This window comes from Ictidomys tridecemlineatus, chromosome Y, assembly GCF_052094955.1.
Source record: "Ictidomys tridecemlineatus isolate mIctTri1 chromosome Y, mIctTri1.hap1, whole genome shotgun sequence".
Classification (NCBI taxonomy): Eukaryota; Metazoa; Chordata; class Mammalia; order Rodentia; family Sciuridae; genus Ictidomys; species Ictidomys tridecemlineatus.
The window spans coordinates 20,757,414-20,763,117 of NC_135494.1; positions in this window are offsets into that span (position 1 = coordinate 20,757,414).

The following is a 5,704-nucleotide window of genomic DNA, read 5'->3' on the forward strand; positions in this document are numbered from 1 at the left end:
AGCAGAAGTTGGAGACTGGGGTGCAGAAGGACTGATACAGAAAGTAGAGCTTGATGACTGGGGTGAAGAAGGACTGTTTCAGAGAGCAGAGGTTGAAGACTGAGGTGGGGAAACGACTGTTACAGATAGGAAAGTTTGGAGAATGTGGTCCTGATGTACTGATACTGAAACCACGGTTGAAGACTGGGGTGAAGAAGGACCCTTACAGAGAACAGAGATGGGAGACTGTGGTACAGAAGTACTTTTACAGAGAGCAGAATTTGGAGACTGGGGTGCACAATAATTGTTGTAGATAACAGAGTTTGGAGACTGGGGTTCAGAAGGACCATTGCAAATAGCAGAGGTTGGAGACTGGGTTTCAGAAGGATTATACAGAGAGCAGAGTTCGGTCACTGAGGTGCAGAAGCACTGTTGCAGAGAGAAGAGTTTGGTGATTGAGGCACAGCAGGACTGTTGCAGAGAGCAGAGGTTAAAGTCTGAGGTTCTGAAGGACTGTTACAGAAAGCAGAGTTTAGAGACGGGGTGCAGAAGGACTGAAACAGAAAGCAGATTTTCGAGACTGGGGTGCACAAGAACCGTTACAGAGAGCACAGGTTGGAGACTGCAGTACAGAAGGACGGTTACAGAGATAAATGGTTGGAGACTTGCGTGGTAAACGACTCTTGCAGAGAGCAGATTTTGGAGACTGGGGTGTAGAAGGACTGTTGCAGCGAGCAGAGGTTTAAGACTTGGGTGCAGCAGGACTCTTGCAGAGAGCAGAGGTGGCAGAGTGAGGTGCAGAAGCACTGATACAGAGAGCAGAGCTTGGAGACTGTGGTGCAGAAGAACTGATACAGAAAACAGAGGTTGGAGAATGGGGTGCAGAAGGACCCTTACAAAGAGCAGAGTTTGGAGACTGATGTGCAGAAGGACTGTTACAGAGAGCAGAGGTTGAAGACTGGTGTGGAAAAGGAACGTTGCAGAGTGCAGTGTTCGGATACTGGGTTGCAGAAGGACTGTTGCAGAGAGCAGAGGTTGGAGACTGGGGTGCAGAAGGGCTGTTACAGAGAGCAGAGGTTGGAGACTTGGGTGTAGAAGGACTGATACAGAAAGCAGAGGTTGGAGACTGGGGTGCAGAAGGACAGTTGCAAAGAGAAGAGGTTGGAGACTGGGGTGGAGAAGGACTGTTGTAGAGAGCAGATGTTTGAGACTGGGGTGCAGAATTACTATTGCAGAGAGCAGAGGTTTGAAACTGGGGTAAAGTAGGACTATAGCAGAGAGCAGAGGTTGCAGACTAAGGTGCAGAAGGACTGTTAAAGTGAGCAGAGTATGGAGACTGTGGTGCAGAATGATTGTTACAGAGAGCAGATTTTGGAGACTGGGGTGAAGAATTATCTTAGAGAGAGCAGAGGTGGGAGACTGGGGTGCAGAAGGAGCTTTGCAGAGAGCAGAGGTTGGAGATGAAGTGTAGAAGGACTGTTATATAGAGCGGAGGTTGGAGACTGGGGTGAAAAAGGACTGATACAGAGAGTAGAGTTTGGAGACTGCGGTACAGCAGGACTGTTACAGAGAGCAGAGTTTGCAGACAGTGGTGCAGAAGGACTGTTTCAGAAAACAGAGGTTGGAGACTGGTGTGCAGAAGAATTGATACAAAGAGCAAATTTTTGAGACTAGTGTTCAGAATTACTGTTACATAGAGTAGAGGTTGGAAACTGGGGTGCAGAAGGATCTTACAGAGAGTAGAGGTTGGAGACTAGGGTGCAGAAGGACTGTTGCAGAGAGCAGAGGTTGGAGACAGGGGTGTAGAATGATCGTTGCAGAGAAAAGAGTTTTGAGACTGCGATGCAGAAGGCCTGTTAAAGAGAGCAGAGTTTGAAGAATGGGGTGCAGAAGGACTGTTATAGAGAGCAGAGTTAGGAGTCTGGGTGGCAGAAGAATCTTCCAGAGAGCAGAGTTTGGAGACTGAGGTTCAGAATGAGTGTTACAGAGAGCAATGGTTGAAGACTGGGGTCAGAAGGATCGTGCAGAGAGCAGCGGTTTCAGACTGAGATGTATAAGGACTGTTACAGAGAGCAGAGGTTGGAGACTGAGGTGCAGAAGGAGTGTTATAGGGAGCAGATTTTAAAGACTGTGTTGCAGAAGGATCTTACATAGAGCAGAGTTTAAAGATTGAGGTGCAAAGGATTGTTGCAGAGAGCAGATTTTTCAGACTAAGATGCAGAAGGACTGTTGCAGAGAGCAGATGTTGTAGACTGGGGTGCAGAAGGACCACTACAGGGAGCAGAGGTTGGAAACTGGCTTGCAGAAGGCCTGTTACAGAGAGCAGAGATTTGAGACTGTTTTGCAGAAGAACTGTTGCAGAGAGCAGAGTTTGGAGAATAGGTTACAGAAGGACTGTTGCAGAGAGTAGATGTTGGAGACTGTTGTTCAGAAGGACTGTTTCAAAGAGCAGAGGTTAGAGAATAAGGTGCAGACGACTTTTGCAAAGAGCAGAGGTTGGAGACTGAGGTGCAGAAGGACTGTTACAGAGAGGAGAGGTTGAAGACTGTTGTGAAGAAGGACTGATAAAGAAAGCAGAGGTTGGAGACTGGGGTGCAAAAGGACCTTTACGGAGAGCAGAGTTATGAGACTTCAGTACAGAAGGACTGTTCCAGAGACCATAGTTTGGATATTGGAGAGCAGAAGGACTGTTGCAGAGGACAGAGGTTGGAGACTGAGGTGCAGAAGGACTGTTATATAGAGAAGAGGTTTGAGACTGTACTGCTGAAGGACTGTTACAGAGAGCAGAGTTTGGAGACTGGGTTTCTTAAGAATCTTACAGTGAGCAGAGGTTGGAGACTGAGGTGCAGAAGGACTGTTACAGAGAGGAGAGGTTGAAGACTGTTGTGAAGAAGGACTGATAAAGAAAGCAGAGGTTGGAGACTGGGGTGCAAAAGGACCTTTACGGAGAGCAGAGTTATGAGACTTCAGTACAGAAGGACTGTTCCAGAGACCATAGTTTGGATATTGGAGAGCAGAAGGACTGTTGCAGAGGACAGAGGTTGGAGACTGAGGTGCAGAAGGACTGTTATATAGAGAAGAGGTTTGAGACTGTACTGCCGAAGGACTGTTACAGAGAGCAGAGTTTGGAGACTGGGTTTCTTAAGAATCTTACAGTGAGCAGAGGTTGGAGACTGAGGTTCAGTTGGACTGTTACAGAGAGCAGTGGTTGGAGACTGGGGTGCAGAAGGATCTTGGAGAGCAGAGGTTTCAGACTGAGGTGCAGAAACACTGTTACAGAGAGCAGAGGTTGGAGGCTGAGGTGTAGAAAGACTGTTACAGAGAGCAGAGTTAGGAGACTGAGGTTCAGAAAGACTTTTACAGAAAGCAGAGGTTGGAAATTGGGGTGCAGAAGGACCATTACAGAGAGCAAAGTTTGTAGACTGCGGTATAGAAGGACTGTTACAGAGAGCAGAGATTGGAGACTGGGGTCTAGAAGGACTGTTACAGAGAGCACAGGTTGCAGACTGAGCTGCAGAAGGATCTTGGAGAGCAGAGGATTCAGACTGAGGTGCAGAAGGACTGTTACACAGACCAGAGGTTGGAGACTGAGGTGTAGAACGACTGTTACAGAGAGCAGAGGTTGAAGACTGGGGTTCAGAAAGACTGATACAGAAAGCAGAGTTTGGAGACTAGGGTGCAGAAGGACCTTTACAGAGAGCAGAGGTTGGAGTCTGCATTACTTAAGGACTGTTACAGAGAGCAGATATTGGAGACTGGGGAGCAGAAGGACTGTTGCAGAGGACAGATGATCATGACTGGGGTGCCCAAGGACACTTGCAGAAAGCAGAGGTTGGAGCCTGGGGTGGAGCAGGAATTTTAGAGACAGCAGAGTTTAGAAACTAGAGTGCAGAAAGATCTTACAGAGAACAGAGGTTGGAGACTCTGGTGCAGAAGGACTGATGCAGAGATCAGACATTGGAGACTGGGGTCCAGAAGCATCATTGCAGAGAGGAAAGTTTGGAGACTGTGGTTCAGAAGGACTGATGCAGAGAGCAGAGGTTGAAGACTGGAATGCAGATGGTTCTTACAGAGAGCAGAGGTTGGAGACTCTGGTATAAAAGGACTGTTTCAGAGAGCAGAGGTTGGAGACTGGTGTTGAGAAGAATCGTTGCAGAGAGGAAAGGTTGGAGACTGGGGTACAGAAGACCTGTTACAGTGAGCCGAGGTTGGAGACTGGGTTTCAGAGGTACTGTTACAGAGATCAGAGGTTGGAGACTGTTGTGCAGTAGGACTGGGACAGAGTGCAGAGTTTAAAAACTTGGTTGCAGAAGGATCTTACAGAGAGCAGAGGTTGGAGACTTAGGTGCAGGAGTACTGTTACAGAGAGTAGTGTTTGGAGACTGGGGTGCAGAAGGATCGTGCAGAGACCAGAGGTTTCATACTGAGGTGCAGAAGGACTTTTACAGAGAGCAGAGGTTGAATACTAAGGTGAAGAAAGACTGTTACAGCGAGCACAGGTTAGAGACTGAGGTGCAGAAGGACTGTTACAGAGAGCAGAGTTTGGAGACTGAGGTGAAGAAGGACTGTTACAGAGCAGAGGTTGCAAATTGGGGTGCAGAAAGACCAATACCAAGAACAGAGTTAGGAAACTGTGGTATAGAAGGACTGTAACAGATAGCAGAGTTTGAACACTGAGGTGCAGAAGGACTATTACAGTGTGAAGATGTTGGAGACTGTGGTGAAGAAGGACTCTTACAGAGAGCAGATATTGGGGACTGGGGTGGAAAAGGAATGTTACAGAGATCAGAGTTTGGAGACAGGGTTAGTCAAGGATCTTACAGAGAGCAGATTTTTGAGACTGAGGTGCAGAAGGACTGTTACAGAGAGCAGAGGTTGGAGACTGAGCTGTAGAAGGACTGTTATAGAGAGCAGAGTTAGGAGACTGGGGTGCAGAAAGTTCATTGCAGACAGTAGAGTTTTAAGACTCAGGTGAAGAAGGACTGTTGCTGAGAGCAGAGGCTGGAGACTGGGGATTAGAAGGACTGTTACAGAGTGCAGAGTTTGGAGACTGAGGTGCAGAAGGACTGTTACAGAAACCAGAGGTTGGAAATTGGGGTGAAGGAGGACCGTCACAGTAAGAAGAGTTTGGAGTCTGTGGTACAGAATGACTGTTACAAAGAGCAGATCTCGGAGACTGGGGAGCAGAAGGACTGTTGCAGAGGACAGTGGTTGGAGACTGTGGTGGAGAAGGAATGTTCCAGAGAGCAGATTTTGGAAACTGGAGTGCAGAAGGATTTTACACCTAGCAGAGGTTGGAGACTTTGGTGCACACGGACTATTGCAGAGAACAGACTTTGGAGACTGGGGTCCAGAAGGATCGTTGCAGAGAGCAGAGATTGGAGACTTGGGTGCAGAAGGACTGTTTCTGAGAGCAGATGTTAGAGACTGGGGTGTAGAAGGACTGTTTCAGAGAGCAGCTTTTTGAGTCTTGGGTGCAGATGAACTGTAACAGAGAGCAGAGGTTGGAGACTGAGGTGCAGAAGGACAGATACACAAAGCAGAGTTTGGAAACTGGTGTTCAGAAAGACTGTTACAGAGAGCGGAGTTTGGAGACTGAGGTGCAGAGGACTGTTACAGAAAGCAGAGGTTGGAAATTGGGGTGTAGATGAACTGTTACAGATACCAGAGTTTGGAGACTGTGGTATAGAAAAACTGTTACAGAGCGCTGAGGTTGGAGACTGGG